The sequence below is a fragment of the Enhydra lutris genome, unplaced genomic scaffold (assembly GCF_002288905.1).
Source record: "Enhydra lutris kenyoni isolate GAN:26980312 unplaced genomic scaffold, ASM228890v2 scaffoldscaffold11, whole genome shotgun sequence".
In the NCBI taxonomy this organism is placed as follows: domain Eukaryota; kingdom Metazoa; phylum Chordata; class Mammalia; order Carnivora; family Mustelidae; genus Enhydra; species Enhydra lutris.
In genome coordinates, this window is record NW_019154095.1 from 37,689,590 (window position 1) to 37,708,412 (window position 18,823).

At 49.3% G+C, this 18,823-nt stretch overlaps 1 protein-coding gene across 1 annotated transcript in view; it reads right to left on the minus strand.

The window, feature by feature from the left end:
* The window catches only part of LOC111144606 (zinc finger matrin-type 4), a 369,394-nt gene extending 351,888 nt beyond the window's left edge, over positions 1 to 17,506 (minus strand). Inside the window, exon 1 of the mRNA XM_022498988.1 lies at positions 17,385 to 17,506. The gene's annotated coding sequence lies outside the window, so the exon portion shown is untranslated. The remainder of the gene's footprint in view (positions 1 to 17,384) is intronic.
* Between the last annotated feature and the right edge of the window lie 1,317 nt (positions 17,507 to 18,823).

Genomic DNA, 18,823 nt, shown 5'->3' on the forward strand with positions numbered 1-18,823 from the left:
GGCCAAAGTGAGAGCCAAAAATGTCCTCTCCACACCTCACTTGAAGGCGGGCAGCACCCCCTCCCTGCCCCATCTCGCAGGGATGTCATAAGGATGAATTAAAGAAAAATATTTAAACTTATATAACACTTGGGACACCTGCACTAAAGGGAAAAAAAAAATCACTATTTCTACAATATCTCGCAGACCTAAAGCAAGTATGTCCTACTTTCAGCAAAACCAATATATGAAAAAAATTCCAGATTTTGAAAACCTTTATCTCAGAACTAAGTTGTCCAACGCACAGAAAGAGTAAATTCTACATAGGTTGAGGTCTCTGTTTTATTCACCAGGGAATATCTGGTACCTAACTCCAGACCTGACACATGACACATCCTCAAGAGGTATTTGCTAAATAAAAGAATCATTTCTATGACATAGCCAGCTCCATCAGTACACTTAGTGAATTAAAAAAATTGTGAACATTCTGCTCAGATGTCCCATGCTTCAACATGAATGATGCCATAGGTCAGATACCCCTGTAACCTGGCTCAGGCTGGGGACCACAGTGTCCTATAAGACACACCTGCCCCTGGACCCACCACGGCCACTGCCAAGTGGCCTACATCCTCCCTGGCATCTCCAGCCCCCATGTTCTAGGAGCATCCTGTGGGCAGGGCTGCTGTTTTAAGATACCTCTTCCTGGTTTCCTGGTGACAACCGTAAGGAAAGAGGGCAGCAGGCTCCAGTCTGGGTATGGCTTTGGTAGTGACGAGACACGTGGGTTGTCACCATCTGTGGCTCCCAGGAAGCTAATGGATTTCAAGGCTGAGAGCAAATCAGGGCAAGCTATCTGCTTCGCCTGCTGCCAGCTTCACCACACACCGACTTCTGCATCCTCGCCTCTAAATGTTTGTTTTTATCTCCAAGACATTGGTTTCTTCTGCGTTGGTCAGGGAGGTAGGGAGAGAAGGATCCACATACGGCCTCCCAACAAGCTTCAGGGGAATCCACACCAGGCCTGATCTCCAGAGAAATACTATGCGAACAGGACAAGCACCTGATCCATTCACGTTACCGGATCTCCTGTTAAATTACGTTTATTATGTATTTATTATATAAAATAGAATACATATTATTATATATTAATATACTTAATATATAAATAATATATAAATATTTATATTATTTATGTATTATTATTTATTATTACAAAAATTAATAAAGTCTCATTCTAAGATATCTGGAGCTGCAGAAGGAAATACAGAAAGGAAAAAAAAATCATCCATAATCTCACCATCTGGAGAGAATCTCTGTTAACATCTTCATGTACTACAGTCATGTTTATGCTCATATGTATGTATTTCATTAGGCAGTTTAGAAAATACCAAACCTACGACTTGATGGGTATGGTGTCACGTCACTAACATTCTTCAAATATTTTTATTTGGCTGCCTACTACTCCACTGTATGGATGTACCATAATCCGTGTAACGAGTTCCCTGCTCTGGGGGAAAGTTGATTCCAGTGTTTCAGAAAAACTAGTAGCACCGCAGTGTACGCTCTCACACACACACACACACGTTTCCTCACATCTCCGATCATTTCCTCCGGATGGAATCTTAGAAGTAATTCGAAAGTACGGAACTCCCCAAAGTCATGCCTACCAGGAAGGCTGCACCAATTACAGTTCTAATAATAGGACCTTCTACCGTTCTATCATATCTCCATGACACTGAGCAATGTCATTTTTAACCTTCAGTAATTTTATAGCTGGGAAAATGGCATCTCATTTCCATTTTAATTAGCACTTTTATTATCGTTATCATTGGCGTTGTTATCAATGGTAAGAGCTCAACAGGGCCTTACCTCGCCACTACATGGCATCCTGGCAAGGTGGGCCCTCTCATCCTCCTGCTGCAGAGGGAGAAACTGAGGCCCAGCTGAATGACTTTGACAAGGTCAAACAGCTCACTTTCTGAGCCAGGATCCAAGCCTGACTCCAGAACCCCACCCGCCTAACCATTCTGCTGTTTGGATTAGTCACAGAGTGAAACATTTTTCTGTCTTTAGCCACTGTATTCCTCTTTCTCTGAACTCTAGTGGATTTATTTTTCTGTGTAGAAAAACAGCCCTCAGCATTTTGGATGTTTTGACACTACAGGCTTGTGCCAAGATTCACACATCACCCCCAACCCCTCCTTCCTCAGCCCAACCCGCCCACCCACCCATCTCCCCACGTCAAGTGTGACACATCCAGTGTCTCCTCTCTACGTTGCAAAAAGTTTAAACCGACTTCACCTAAGCCCTCTTGAGATTACTCAGAACGCCCTGGAATTTAACTAAACCCAGACTGGGAAAAATCCATTCACACGGTCAAAAAAAGTGATACTTAGTATCCACCATGTGGGGCAGATTGCATGGAAGGGGTTGAAGACGCAGCCCTGGCAAGGGCCCATAAGAGGCGTCCCCCCATGCAGAGACAGGAGTATCTCCCGACAGACAGTTCCCATGTCAATGTCACGTTTAAGTGCATGGGCCCGTACCTGTCCACCACCGTCCCTCCTCAGACGCCCCCCCTACACACACACACACACACACACACACACACACACACACACACACACGTGAAATCCTCTCAGCGGATGAGAGGATTTCCCCAGAAGCTCTGCCACAGGCAGGTCGGAGAAACCCTCCTACCCTACAAACTACCTCCCGCTGACAGCTGATAGGGAACTGGCCTAGGGGGCTCCCTTCCTTGGGGGGGGTCACCTGCTTGGTCTGGAATTCGTGCCACAGGGAAGTTCTTCAGGGTCATAAACCAGCCTCGCGCCTGCCTCAGAGCTCACTGTGCAACTCGCAGCCATCGTTTGCTCGATTCGGCTCAGGTTAGGGAGATGGATGGGATTTTCCCACAAATCACTTGATTAGTGTGAGAAATCTATGTTCCTGCTGTTCTAAGCATTGCAGGGATTTTGGGTTCCCTTTAAATCTCTCTCAATATTATGGTTCTTGCAGCTCTCAGAGTTTCTTTCCCCAGATTTATTTTTTTCGAAGGCACTGCACTATTTGGTAATTCTATACTGTTCTATTCTGGTCCCTTGACCAGCAATATTTGGGAAGAAGCCTGGAGCTCTGAAGCCCAGAAACAGGTCTTCCAACCTTTCCACTAGCCATGTGGAGATGGCTATTGCAGCAGAAGCACAGGGAATCCGGGACCTGCCTGGCCCAGCCTGGCCCATCCCTAGAGAGAAGCTGCCCTCGCGCCCACTCCCCTGTCAGCCTGCATTCCCATAGATTCTGGCATCTTGCTCTATTATCAGCACTATGCTGGACGCTTTATACCTAATACTCCGCTTAATCCTTACAACAAATCTATGAGATGGTCTCATTTATTTGAAAGCTGGGGAAACGAAAGTTTGAAGCAGCTACACCGACGGTCTGAGCCAGGCACATGGAGATAACTTAGGTTTGGACAAACTCTGGGTCCCTACACCTCTGCGTTTCCATATTCTCTACTTCATCTCCAAAAGACCACCAGAAATAAGACTTGGAGAAGAGATGAGTGCATCGCCTTCCTTGGTCAGCCCTGAACCACAAACTACTTTAGGGCATTTATCACTCCTGGAAACAACCTCGTTCCCTAAGTGAGCACAGGGTTTTGGACCCTTTGCCGTCCCAGAATAGTGCCCTCCCTGAAACCGGAATGGGCCCAGGGACAGTCACGTGTCCTGTACACACCCGGTTTTGTACCTGGCTATGCCCCTTCCTGGGCTGCACGGGACAGTGCATCATGGTAAACCGGTCCCTCAGCACACTTTCTGAAGTCCCCGAGCATCCCCCACTCCCCTCAAGATGTGTTACCCACTCACAAGGTATGGTCTAGGAGGGAAGCGTCTGCCTTGCCTTCTGCTGGATCTATGATCTTAGACTGTTCTCTTTTCTAAAGCCCCCAAGTCAGTTTCCTCCCACCAATGCCACCTGTTCCCTCACCTGTCTTCCTTGCTCTCTCCCTACAGGCATCTAACTAGAACTAAGGAGGTGTTCTATTTCTTTCTAGTTTCTGTGAACAGTTCCCACTTCCCAGACTATAGGGATTTCACCAGGAGGCCGCTTCTCCACCTCTCCCCTCACTGTCCTAGGGCATCTGAGAGGATGACACCAGAGGGTTCATCCCCCACCTTATGGGATCCTCCCCACATTCAGATCAAGGACCTGGGGTAGGTCCCTTCTTTCCCCCGGACAATGTCTTCACATAAAAATTAGAGAGAGGGGAGTGCATGGGTGACTCAGTGGGTTAAAGCCTCTGCCTTCGGCTCAGGTCATGATCTCAAGGTCCTGGGATCGAGCCCAACATCAGGCTCTCTGCTCAGCAGGAGCCTGCTTCCCCCTTTCTCTCTCTGCCTGCCTCTCTGCCTACTTGGGATCTCTGTCAAATAAATAAATAAAATCTTAAAAAAAAAACAAAAATTAGAGAGAGGAATCTCCTCTCATTCCCTCCTCTCTCCTGCCTCATAAAAAGATGTAAACAGTTAAGTAAGATGTTTCAGACAAAAAAGCTTTAGCAGGAGAGAAAAAAAAAGTGCAGTGGGACTTCCCTACCCACCCCCAACCCCAGGCCAGTGGTCTCTCTCACCTCACATAACCGTTTGATTTCGGAGGAGTCCTAGAATCTCCAGTCAGCAACACTCTTTCCTCAAAATACAATTGTTAAAAAAAAAAAAAAAAAAAAGTAACCATGCGTAGTGGTGGATTTAACTAGACTTACTGTGGTGCTCATGTTGCAGTATAGTCATACATCAAATCATTAGGTTGTACACCTGAAACTAATATAATGTTACATGTCAATTATAACTCAATTAAAAAAAAAAAGCGGTACAAGAGGCACCTGGGTAGGCCACTCCAGGCCTGTGGGAATCTGAGACTCTTTGAGGAATCTAAACCCACACCCTCAACTTGGCCGTGTTGATTCAGTCTTAACTCTTCAGAATTTACAGAGCCCCCATGCTCCCCTGATAGCATCACCACGAACATTTTAATTTTGATTTAGAGACTCACACCCTCTTCATTGTCTCTGGACAGCCACGCCTGCCCCAGTCTCCAATCAGGGGTGACCAAGGCCTCCTCTTCCCCACCCCGCCAACCCCGACAGCTCTTGATCTTTCTTCCCAGTCAGGGAGAAAATGAGCAACAAGAGGGTCCCCACTCTGACCCCCACCCATCCCATCACACCCCCCCACTCACCCACCTGACTACCTGTCCCTCCCCTGGCTGTCCACTCAGCTAGCCGGGCCATGCCCACCCAGGCACTGGATCCCAGCCCCTCCCCCTCCCCAGGACTCCAGCAGTTGTCACCCACATCACCTTTGTATACTTGACTGGGTTGTTTGACCAGCACACACAGCCTGCTATTTCTTCCATTTTAAGCACACATACACACACACACACACACACACACACACACACACTCACGCCCCACTTCTCCATAGGTTGTCTTCATGAGCTCTACCCAACCCTTTCCACCAACCTGCTCCAACGAGGCCCTCACCTCACACTCCTTCAGCTCGCTGCTACTCAGTCCTCACAGACTTCACACGGGAAGGGATCCCGCTGATCACTCCCTCCTTGAAAATGCCTCACTTAAGTTCTGAGGCAACCTTACCTCAGGGGCTGCTCCTTATCTGTCTCCTTTGCAGGTTCATCCTCCCTTTCCAGAACAAAGGTCAGCACACAAAGCCCTGGAAGCCAGGGGCCTGATTGTGCAAATGAAGTTTCATTGAAGAAAGTCACACTCATTCATTTACCTGTTATCTGTGGCTGCTTTCCTGTTGCAACTGGCAAAGCAGACTCACGGCAGCAAAGACCATTTGGACCGGAAAGTTTAAAATATTTACTCTCTGACTCTTCAACAGAAAGTTCACCAATTCCTATTCTAGATCTTTAAGTATTGGGGTTCCTAGAATTCAGTCTCTGTAGCTCCTTTCTACACTCACTCTCAAGGTTACCTCATCTGGCCCCGTACCTTAAATATTATCAATACACAGACAACTCCCAAGATTTTTCACTAGCATAGACTTCTTCTCTGAACCCTACACCCATAACCCAACCAACTAGCAGGCATTTCCTTTGGACGTCTAACATCTCCCCGAACAAAATTCTCACCTCCTGTATTCCCCCAATTCATCCTTTCCACGGACTTCTATCTCATCCCAAACGCCTTGGAAATCATCTGTGAACCTTCTTTCTTTCAAACCCTACATTCAAACCATCACGAAATCCACCTTCAAAACATACCCAGAATCTGACTGTTCCTCACCTCCCCCCCACCCACCCCCCACAACTACTACCACTAATCCAAGCCACCACCCTCTCTGGCCAGCGTCAGTCATTGCCTCCACACAGCTCTCCCATAACATGCTCTCAGGGCACACACCAGGCAGTCAGAGCAATCCCTTTCAATCATATACTGTGTTATACCTTTGCTCAAAACTTTCCAGGGGCTTGACGAAGCTCACCTTGACCTCATGGCTACATCTAACCCTCCCCGCCACCACGTCCCCTGGTATCTCCAGCTGCAGGACCTCTCCTGGCCTGCACTGTCCTTCCCTCAAACATCCTCAAGGGTCACCCTCCACGGCCCTGGGTCCCTGCTCTGGTGTTGCTGTGTCACTAAGACCCTCCTGGACACCCCCTCCCCACACACTCTCCCCGTTCCCTTGCTCTCCCTCATTTTTCCCCATTTTACATCTCAGCCTTCCTACAAACTGACTTCTTTGTTTGCCATCTGTCTCCCCTCACTGGAATAGTATCTCGGGGAGGATGGGGGACTGGGTCAGTTTTGTCCACTAACTGTGTCCTAAAACCTTAGAGCTGTGACTGTCAATTCTCATTATTTTGAGCAATGAATAAGTGAACACAGAACATTTCAGAAGCTCACATCCCTGCTCAGGAAACTAAAGGATGAGAGAGAGAAGCCCATCATTTCCATCATGGTGAAATCAAAGAGCAGGGCCAGCCTCAAGCTCTCCCAGCCCTGCAGCCTGAGGCATCCCTCATGGACCTATCCCAGGGAATGGACAGGTTACTGGGTCCCCAGCGACAAGGGGCCTGCCAGCCAGCTGCTCCCCACACCTCTCTGCAGAGCCTTCTGGAAACCAGGAGGAGGCAGGATGGAGAAACAGACAAGGGGCTGCTCTGGAGGCAGAAGGACCCCCCTCCTTTCCTTCTCCTAGACCCCCAGGGCCATCAGGCCTGAAGCAGAAGCGGGGAGCCAGACGGACGGCACAGCTGACGACACCAGGCTGTCATCCACCACTGCCAGCTGTGTGAACCACACCTGCCTCGGGTTCCTCTTCAAAATGAGGCTGATGACCACAGGTTCAAAAATTTGAAAAGGGGGGCACCTGGGTGGCTCAGTGGGATGAAGCCTCTGCCTTCAGCTCAGGTCATGATCTCAGGTCCTGGGATCAAGCCCCGCATGGGGCTCTCTGCTCAGCAGGGAGTCTGCTTCCTCCTCTCTCTCTGCCTGCCTCTCTGCCTACTTGTGATCTTTGTCTGTCAAATAAATAAATACAATCTTTAAAAAAAAAAAAAAGAAAAATTTGAAAAGAAGGGATAGTCTCAGACTCTTTTTCCTTTCTTATTTATGTCTCGTCACACTTAAAAATCTACAATTTAGGAGCGTCTGGGTGACTCAGTCATTAAGCCTCTGCCTTCAGCTCAGGTCATGATCCCAGGGTTTTGGAATTGAGCTCAAGGTTGGACTCCCTGCATCGAGGGAAGCTGGCTTCTCCCTCTCCTACTCCCCCTGCTTGTGTTCCCTCTGTCACTGTCTCTCTCTCTCTGTCAAATAAATAAATAAAATCTTTTTTAAAAAATCTACAATTTAGAAAGAGCTTCTGCTTCTGCTTTTTCACTGTGCTAGAAGTTGCTCCCTCGTTTCCAAACACCGCGCTTGAGTCACCCACCTCCTCCCCACTCTGCTCCCTTTTTCTTTCTTTTCCTTTTGGCTCATCATGTTTCCTTCCTCTTCTCATATTTTGAAAACCCTAAGTTCCAGGCAGACAGGGGAGGGCTGGCAGAATAGGAACCGGCGAGCTGCCCCTTCCTGTCTTCTGGAACCCTATAGGGCAATTTCATTTTCAGCGGGAGCAAAATCAAGAGAGGCAGTGAGGAGGAGGGAGCCCATAGGAAAACTCCAACCCATTACCTCCTCTCTCCTGGTGGCATTGCCCAAGCTTATTACACAGGAGGGATTCTGAAAAATAGAAAAAGCCTGGGGTGAGGGAAACGCACAGATCCTCTCCCCAACACCGCCTGACCAGCCACACAGCCCCTCAGTGGCCTCCAGCATCGCATGCCGTTTCTTGGCTCCGGATCGCCACTCGCACCAAAAAGGTCCCTTCTCTGTCCCAAACACCCTCATCCTTCAGGGCTCAGTTCCCTCATCCTCCATGAGCCTCTCATGGGCACCCATCTTTCTCAGCACCCACTGGACTCGGGCTCACAACAGGACTCAGCTGAATGCACCATGTTCTGGAAGTCCCTTCACGTCAACCAAGTCACCAAATACCAGCCAGGGCCACACAGGATGCTGTGGCCCACCCCCGTGGCACCCAGGACATGTAGCCAGCAAGAAGCCCTTGTCAGTTATGAGCAGGGCGGTATCTGCGGGCAGAAAATCTGGTTTGTGCCATGTTGGCTCTTCTGCCTGTTGCCCATACAAACCGAGGCAAGTGGCTTTGCCTTTCCAAGTCTCAATTTCCTCCCCCGCACAATGGGGAGAAAGACACTTGCCCCATCTGCCTCTGAGGCTTGCAAATACAAAACACCATACAACTGTGCATTATTATTAAAGTAAATAGGGCAGCAATCCAGCCACGTGGCCCACACCACTCCTCATCCAGCCCGACGTTTTAGCAGGCCTTTCCACTCTCCCCAGGTAAGCCTGTGAAAGCCCCAAGGATGTGCCCCTCAGAGCCGCCCGCTGCCCTGCTGAGGGAAAGTGCCTCGGAGAGCCTCCACGCAGCCTGGACACACACCATGGAGCCAGGCAGCCGTGACTTGCACAGAGAAAGGGACTCTCAGGCTGCCCGGAGTTTATGCAACAAAGGAAAGCACCGGGGGGGAAGCAAGAGCCGTCTGGAAAACCAGCCACAAATGAGGCACTCGGCGAGAAAGCAGAGGCAGGAGGGCACCGCTGGGGACCCTCCGCACCCAAAGTCACTCCTCTAAATGTGATAGCTGTCGGAACTGTCAGAGCAGTCACTCGGTCTTAATAAGTGAATGAAGCAGAAGGCATGGCTTCTGGGAAGGAGGGGAGGGTGGCTCCACACCTTCCTGCTGGAAACCTGCCAGCTATCCCCAAGAGCACAGAAAGCTCTACAAAACAGCCCGCTCCAGACTGGGAGCACGGGTTCAGACACCCCAGTTCCTTGTCACCTGGCTCTGCCACTCACTAGATTTGTGACCCTGACCCTGACTGACCGTGTCGTAGCCAGTCTGAGACTCAACTTCACTTAGGACATCTGCAGATGGGTGTGAAGCGGGCAAACACACCACCTAAAGGTGAAGCTGGGTCTGACCACTGAAAGGAACAAGGCTGGCGATGTGTGTGGAAGGGGGAGGAGGGAAGGAGGAAGGAGCAAGCCTGCCCAAGCCCCCAACCAGTGGTCACCCTTCCCAGCCAAGAGATTCCACACTCCCAACATCGGAAGCCGACTCTGGGCAGGGGACCCCATGCTGCACTCACTGCCTTTGCGCATTTATCTGATCTCACCGAATGGAGTGAGGTCACCTGGCCGGATGCCTTATGACTTTTAGGGAGCCAGACGGAGCCGGACACTTGCTACATGTATAGACGTATAGTCCCCGCTCCAACATTTGTGGTTTGAATAACTGATTTTAAAAGAGTGCTTCTCTTCACTATAAGAAATCTGGAAAATATAGAAAAGTTTAATGGAAGAATCAGATGTTTCCTAAAACCTGGACATCACCACCATTATCACTCTGATATATTGTATTCCATTCTATTTTTCATGACCTGTATAAATCTCTTTTTTTTTTTACAAAATTGTATTTATACCCTGTTTACTTTTAGACCTTTATTGACTTAATATATATTATTAGCATTTTCCCATATTCTTATGTATTATCCAATGTAACTTTAATAGCTTCCTTGATTTCCATTTTATGGATGAGCCGTATTAGATTTAATTAATCCCCCCATACAATGTTTTGTTATAATGAATAATGCTGAAAGGAATATCCTTGATTAGAACTATTTTGCGCAGCTCTGAGTATGTCCGTAGGATAAGTTCCTAGAAGAGGAATTGCTTGCTGGTTTAGAGGGTATATTTTTGAGATATGTCTCCCATGTTTGCAAATGATCTTCCCACCAGCTAAGTCTGCAAATGTCCACTATCCTGGCATTCACAACAACACAGGGAGTATCGTTTTCATTTTTGCTCGTCTGGCAGGTGGATAATGCTATCTTATTTCTAATGTACTCTTGTAATTATTAGAGAGGTTGGACACTTGTACATCTTTTTCTGGACATTTGCATTTCTTTTCTCTTTGTTTGAACTCCCCCTTCACATCCTTTGCCTACTCTTCTATCAAGGGACAGACTGATTTTTTAACAGTAGATGGGAAGAGATTTAGTTCATAGAGGTCTTTGCTGACCCTGTCCCTGTGTTTAATAATCCCTCCATTAAGCCATTAATGCTAATGTCTAGCTGATATCCTTTCCTTGTGGTTGAAACCCATCTGCTCCCATCCTGTCTTCAGTGGGGGACACCACTCTCTTTCTCTCTCTCTCATCTACCCATGTGACCTTTCCTTGTCACCTGTCAGCTTCTCCTTCAGGGGATGAAAAATTCCTCTTCATTTTCACCTGACTGAGGACAACTTAGGAAGTCAAAATGGTCACCCTGTGATGCTGTCCCCCCCTCTTCTCCCATTGCCAGGGTCTTCCTTCCTCCCTCATCGCTGCTCACCTGGATGGCAGCAAATGACATCAGGACCAGCCCTTTAGCCCAGCCTCGCCTCTCCCAAACCTTACCCCACCCTCCATTCCACAACTCCCATGTCCTCAATGCAAATGGGACTGCCTTTTCCTGCCTAAAACCCTTCTGCTCCTCAGCGTGGCCAGCTGGTCCTTCCCTACCTGGGTATGCTCCCACCCTCTCTCCCTCCAGCACCCCAAAAACATACCTCATGTGCTCAGATACAGCAACACCCAAGTATTACTCAGACTGCTCTGACACACTGTCCTGTTTCATACTTCTGAGCCTTGCCAGCGTGGCTGCCCTCCTCCACCCCCCCCACCCCCCACCCCTGCATCCACCTGGTAGGATCCTACTTACTTCCCAAGTTCCCGTCAGGTGTCACTCTCTCCAGGAGGCCTCCCCTGACCATACCAAGTAAGGGTAAGCCTGCCCATCTGTTTCCTCCAGCTTCTCTCTATGCATGTGGGTTCTTTCACCTTCCAGGAAAGGCACTGCAGCCCCTTGGCTTTCTGTCCTTTCTTGTGCTCTCCCCACCCTCCCCCTGCCTTCTGTCCCTCAGCTTCCTCAGCTCTCTCCACCCTTCAAGGCTGTCTCACCCCCTGCCCCCCACCCCTGGCAGCCAGGCCTTTGGCGCCCACTGTGCCCTCTTCCCTTTTGGCTCCTCAGACACACAGACGGCTTGGCTGCCTTGGAGGCCAATGGTCCTCCCTGGCAAGTTCCCACAGGACAAGGACCATGCTTATCCCATTTCACAGAGACTCCCCGGTGCCCACCTCAGCACTGCACACAGTGCTCAGCATGCCTTTGTTAGCACAGAGACGTGCCTCTGGACACCCCCTTGCCGCAGTGTGCAACATCCCTAGGGTCGCCCCAAGGGTCCTCCCAGGGGGCTCCAAGCACACCCAACAGATCTGTCCGGCCAGTAATGAATCAATTCTGGCTAGAAGGAATGTGGAATTTCAGCCCCACATCATAGAAGTTTCTCTCAGAAATGAGAATCTGAAGGCAATTCCAAATTCTGTTTTATTTTTGTAAAGGTAACTGGTGATAGAAGGGCCTTATCCGGATCCTATGCGTGCTGTGAACCTCTCCTTTCATTCGTCCGACCGGGAGCTGAAACTAGATGTCTCAAGTCTGTCAGCTCTGTGCGATTCAGATTGAATAATATTTTTCGTATCTCTCCTCGTCCTCCTCCTCCCGCTGTACCCGGTCCCCTCTTTTCTGCTCCGGTGTCCGGCAGGCACTCCCCCAGCCCTGGCTTTGCAGCAGCCCTGCCCAGTCACCCACTGAGGGGAAGAGTTTGCTGCATAAATCAGGGAAGGTGGGGTTGAGTACACCGTGCTCAGAAAGGGCACTCCATAAACTCTGCTTAACGGAGGGCAGGTGTCCCTGTCTCCACCATTGGATCAGAGAAAAATTAGGAGCCCAGAAAAAGTAAATGGTCTATTCAATTTGGAAGCAAGAGAAAAAATGAGCTACAAAGCAAATAATATGGACTGAAGGGTTGGAGGACCTCGGTTCAGGTCCTGGCTCTGCTGTCAGGTCAGGGCGTGAGGACACCAAAGCCTGCCCCCTCTCTGGGGCTCATTTGCCACATCTGGAAATGAAAGATTAGATTTGAATAGAGAGCCTTGAGCAGCAGACAGGCTCTGCCAGTCAAGGCGGTACCTGGAGGGACATGTAGGCTGGCCACACCCCTCCCTGCCTTCCCGGGGACTCTGGCTCTCGGCCACTTTGCCAGCTTCAGAGCAAAGGTGAGGTTCCTAAGAAACCACAAAGGGCCTCTGCCCACGCACCCCCCCCCCCCCCCACTCCTCCTCTTCCTCCTCCAGCAAGGGCCAGGATCCCGGGACCAGACAGCCCCTCCTACAGTCTCCTCACAGCGCTCCGCCTCCTCCTCCAGCTGAATCTTCTCCTTATCCATTTCCTAAAGATCATCACGGAGGCTCCACAACCTTCCCTTTTTAACAACTCTTGCTGACGGAAAATTCTTCCTCATACCTAATCTAAGTCCATCTGCTGCAATTTCTGTCTATTTTCTCTCGTTCAATCCTACTGGAGATGGAGAACAGCTGGTCGCCATCCTCCATCCAGCATCCCCTCCTAAACCAAAATCAGTTATTACATCACCCCTCAGCCTGTTTTTCCTGTGGCAGAGCAGCCACCATCCCTCTGACCTGACCTCATGGATTCCAGCTCTGACAGCGTCCCTGGGTGCTGTGGCCCGCATTAGAGCCCACGCCTCAAGCTCCAAGTCCCTCAGAAGCTCCACCATCCCCAGATGGATGTAGGATTCCAGCAGCAACATCCAGAGAGAACGACAGCGCAGAAAGGGGATCCGTGAGAACGTCCGAGCCCCCAGCTCTATATATGAAGAAACTTGAGGTCAGAACAGGCAAAGTAGGTGCAGTGCCCAAGGTCACGGCTGAGGGATCTGGTTCCGAGTGCTAGACGCCCAATATCGCCAGCGCAACCCCCCGAGTGGCTGCAGCATGTCCTTGACCAGGTGAGAGCAGGACCAGCCTTCACTGAAAAACAAAGGTCCACAACTGCCCAGACACTCCCCACCCAAACGCCACCTTCTGAACCCCGAGGCAGATGACTGTGACTCCACTGTGAACAGCTTTAACTTACATTAAGAACTCAAACACTTCTGTCGGTGGCAACACTCTTCACTATTTACACCTTAGTAAGAATAAGGAGATTTGATCCTTTCTAGCTCTGGAGAGAGAGATTTAAGGGTCAGAACGGAACAAAGAACAAAGGGACTGGGAGAATGACAGGTGCATTTCAGGGCTGGCTAATGTGTCCAAGGTCAGTCCTACGCGTGGGGCTGAGGGTAGGGGGCATCAGGACAGCGGAGCAGCAGGGGTCCTGCTGGTAGAGTCCCTAGGTATCTAACAGGCCTGCGTTCAGAACCCTCCCCCCTGGCTCTCTCATGAGGGGTACCCCCCAGGCACTCTGGGGAGGTCTGCATGGAACAGAACATGGTGAAGCATTGCCTCACAGCTCCTGCAGGGCAACTCCATAGGCATCCCAGAATTCTTGACTCCCCTTGGCTAACCATTCTAGAAGTGAGGTAAGCAGGGTGTTGAAAATTAAATCTCAACCTCTAGGCTGCCCTTAAGTGACAGGAAGGAAGAATCAGAAGGGAAGGAAGAAGGAGAGGCATATATCAGATTAAGTAAGATCGTTCAGTGTGCAATAGACCCAAGTGTGGAGGGAGGAAGGGGGCGTGTGTGTGTAAAAAAAAGTGAGTCCAGTGAAGTATTTATTAATAATTTGAGCTGTGAAATTTTCCCAAGAGTGAAGGGGGAAAATAACCCTGTGTGGTGAGGACATTTCAGGGCCTAGATTTCAAAACAGCTTTCACCCTGTGATGGAAAAAGAAGCACCATGCTCCAATCTCTTCACCTTTCAGGTGTGAGGGGGATACTCCAGACTATTTCAAACCTCCAGACACACACCCCCAGAACAACTGGGGAGTTCAAGCATTCACTCAAGAGAAAAAAGAAGACATCTCAACAGGACTCACAAAAACACCTAACACAATAAACGTGCTTATTTGATTTCCCCAAAAACCACAAAATTAAATTTTAAAATAGAAGGACTAAAAGGCTCTTCTCAGATAAAAATATTCATATGTTTTGAACCCTATTTTCAGGGGACAGTTTTCTTTAACAGCAAAATTGGCACAAAATGATGAGATCAAAGTAGGTTGGTGAAGAGATTATTTACTGAAGTGTTTATGATGAGAAGAGATGACAAGAAAGAGAACAGAAAAGTAAGGAAGGGACTTTTACTTGCCAGGTAAGTCACCCAGGGCTTGTGAAAACAGAGACAGGCAACCCCCACTCAGCACAGTAGTTAAAAGAGAGAAAGCCTAGTTGCCCAACTGGGGAGAGGAGAAAATGCTAGATCTACGGCTGGTGCTTGCCAGGGTTCTGGCGAAAGCTACCATGTTCCGTGAAATGACGAATAACAAATTTAATTTTCCGAGCACCAATCAGTCCCTTCACACACAAACAGGCACCATGCTTCACAAAGAACCAATCAGCCTAACACCAGAGATTGAATTCTCCAAAGTGGATCCCAGCGGCGGGGCTGGATCCTGGATCTCATGCCCCATCCAAGGTGAAGTTGCACTGGTGGTGTTTTGCATTTCATCAATTATTCTTCAGCTCCCATTATGCTTTTTTTAGTCTAGAGTTGTTATTTTAACGATCTTTGTTCCAAATGAGGAACTACAAGGAAGAGGAATGAGGAGGAGGGAGAAGACAAGGCAAGGGTTCCTCGCGTGTCCCACTTGCACTTCCCAACGCTCTCTCTGCTCCCTCCCCCCACCCTGCCTTTTTCCTCTCCAGGGCATGAGTCACTATTCAGGAGCTGGTTTAAAAGCTTTACTTTGAATGTCCTCTATCATGATAGAAATCTAGCGGATCAGCATCAATTGAAAGGACCCTCAATTTTCGCTACCAGTTTTTTGGTTCGAGGCACCTCTGAAACTCAAAATCATTTTCTAGTTTTGTTACCGCCTTCTAGAAAACCGAAGTGCCCCCTCTCACACTCCCCTCCACCTGCTGGGTGCCACCTCTCCTGAGCTCTCTGGAGGTCCCATGCCCTAGACAGACCACAGGGGAGAAGGTGTGTGGCCAAATTCACCCCAACAGCAGACAAAAGCTCCATGTCCACTCCAGGCTCCCAAACAAAAAGACATAATTTGCAGGGCTGCAAGTTTGTTCTGTTTACTGTCAGACAACATGTGCAGAAGAGAAAGCTGACTGTATCCTGACCGAAAAAAAACAAACAAAAAAAAAGTGAGGCAGCTGTTTTTTTAATCATTGTGAGTAGATCTTCAACAATAAGGACTCCCCCCCAAATAGCTTCCTAAAGGAGGTGGAGGACCTGTTGTGGCCGTTAAAGGAGAGAATTAAAAGCTGAAAGTGGTTTGTGGAGCCAGAGAAGGGTGCCTGTCATCCGCATCTCAGCAGGAAGGGTGTCCTAGGGACAAGGGGTTGCTGGAGGATGTCTCTCCCAGGATATTCACTTCTTGCCAGGACTGGGACTTAAACTCCCCAGCTTCAGGACTAGGATAGAAATCAGGGTGAGGCGATTCACCTGACTTCCCTCAAAGCCCCGGGGGCTTGTAAGATGAGTCCTGGACTGACAGCCCCAGAGCATCCAGCAGGTTTAGAGGCACACCTGGTGAAGGGCTATAAGAGCTGCCTGCGCCAAAGCTGGCAGGAAGTTCAAGACCAAGCACATCACCTTTCTCTCCATGGGGACCTCGCTTCCTAGGACGCCTAGCTAACACCTCCCATTTGCAGAAGCTCCAGGAAAGGAGTTTTCCCCAGATCCAAAAGTGGGTCTCAGAGCAAGTAAGGCCCTTGTGGTCCTGCAATTTAGAATGCATAAGGGTGTTTCGAGGCTGAACCAGCTGCTGACCATGGCGAGCTTTTTGCTTGAAGAGCAATGATCGGAAATGGTGTTGGATGGAGGTTCCTGCACCCTCTGGGGCACAGATGTACCTGCACACTTAAACAGAGGCAGCCCCCAGAAGTCTGCCCTCCACCTCTTACAATCACTGGTGTGTTCTGCCCTGGACAGCCCTTCTCTGATAAGGGTATAACCTTCACAGGGGATACCATTTAGCTCCGTCCCCTTTATTTCAGGACACACCAAGCCCGGACAGTCTTCCAGTTTTCAGGAGCTAATCAATTAAGTAATTTCTTTTCCTCTGAGAACTGTTCCGTCGGTTTCTCACCAAGTTGGGTGGCACATAAATGCCCATCAGGTCAAACAGGACAGCCGCCCACACCCCGGGGAAATTTCTTTTCCCACCAAGAAAAAAAAAAAAAAAAAAAAAAAAAGAACGGAGACAGAGTGGGCAAAAGGATAGGAGGGAGGAAGGAAACAGAAGTTTGGGGAAGGACTCAAGTTGAAGGTCACATAGTTGGGGGAAGGCAGGTCAAGGTAATGGAAAGGGGGCAGACCCTCTGGCAGAAAACCCCACTAACCAACTATTTCTCAACATCAGCCTCCCAGTGCTGGGTTTGCCAGGGAGTAGCACATCCAGGGGTCCAACTGCCTTCACCCAACAAACCCGAATTTACACCCCAACCGTGCAGTCACCCGAGCCCCAGCCCAGACCTATTTCCACAGACCTGAGTGCAGCGAATTGAGAGAGGAGTAAACAAAGCCAGTTTAGACAGCGCAGAAGTTTTCTAAATTGTCAGCTTGTTTTCATCCCAACAAAAGATGGTGAATTCCCACCTTTGTCGCGTTCTCTCCCCTAAACTTTTCTTTCTGCAATCCCTCTACATCTGCTACCCTGCCAAGCCGCTGAGAATGGCCCCGCCGGGGGAGCAGCACCCCCCGGGACGCAGGCAGGAGTACCTTTTCCGCGGAGCGGAGGGACGGGTGTCCAGAGGCTCGCTGCCCTGCCGAGCCGTGGAAGGATGCTGTCGGGATGGAGCACGCTGACGATTACGCGTCCCTGCCTCTGCGACCAGACCTTTCGGCAGCTCGGCCCAACTGTGCTAGCGATGCACTTAGCAATTATCTGCTGGCGCTGACGCCCCGCCCTCTGCTCCTGCGATTGGCTCTCGAGTCCCGGGCAGGACTGCATTGGTTTCAGCAGACCTCACTCATTGCTTTGGCTCCTACTATTATCTAAGCCATCAAAGGAAATAATTCCATGTTTCATTGACAACCTGTAAGGCTCTCCTCGGGGCCCGGGGTGGGGGCAGGACTGGGAGTCCAGTGGAGGGAGGAGGGGAGAGTAGAAAAAGTGGGGGTGGAGGGGAGGAGGGAGAAGAGAGCTCTCGAGAAGGGGTGGGGGGGTGAGAGAGAGAGAGGGAGAGATGGAGCTATCAAGCAATCAGATTCTTGCTCCAGCATTTTAACTTCCACAAAACAGAGCCCATAGCAACAATTTTCTGGCCTTATTTTTCCCCCAACTGGTGAATGTTCCTGAGGGCAGAGAGAAATAGAACAGTGGGGTTTCTGCCTGTGTCAGGCTCTGGAAAGCAGAGCAAGGTAAGAGCTGAAGGAATATAGTGATGTTTTTCCCGGGGCCACCCTGGAGGGCATGTGAAGGTCATTTTAGATTATTTAGGGGAACATATTAAGCGCCTTCACTGGACTTTGTCCATCAATTCCTTCCCTCACGGTCCCCCTAAATCCCCAAAGGAAGACAATTTCCCTTTGCAGCCGATTCAGAGTCTCAGAAGAGCTGTTCTCCAAGTCAGTGAGAGTCTGGAATTCCTCACTGTTCTCGCTGGGAGGTCCAGAGAGACAGGCATTCCAGAGCTCACCATTCTGTTGAACCCTCACTTTTGCTTTTTCTGACCTGGCTTCAATTAATGGTTTAGATTTATGTCATCAGCCAAAGCAAGGGGAGAGAGGAGAAAGAACTCAAGGGGTGGGGACAGCCTAAACGCTTTCTCTTGTTCAACAAAAATTCATAAACCTCAAGTTTTGGCCTATATTTCCTTTAATGTATTTTTTCCACCATAGGCAAAGGACATTATTTGGTAGATGAATATTTTTAAGAAGAAAAAAAGAATTTAAAAGGATCTTTTCAAGAAAGCTCTTAGAGTGTCAAGTTTCAGATTATTAGAAACTAACCCTTCACCATTCTGGGATCTGTACATCTCTGAGCCTAGGCTATAGTTTCAGTTCCTCCCCCCACGGCCTGGAAGCAAAGTGACCCTTATCACCATCTGCATCCTCAGAAGCAAATGGCATGAGCCACCCCGCGCCCCCCCCCACCTTGTCCAGTGAGCTTCTGCTTCGTGCGTACATACCAGGCTTCCTTAAATACATTACCAGCC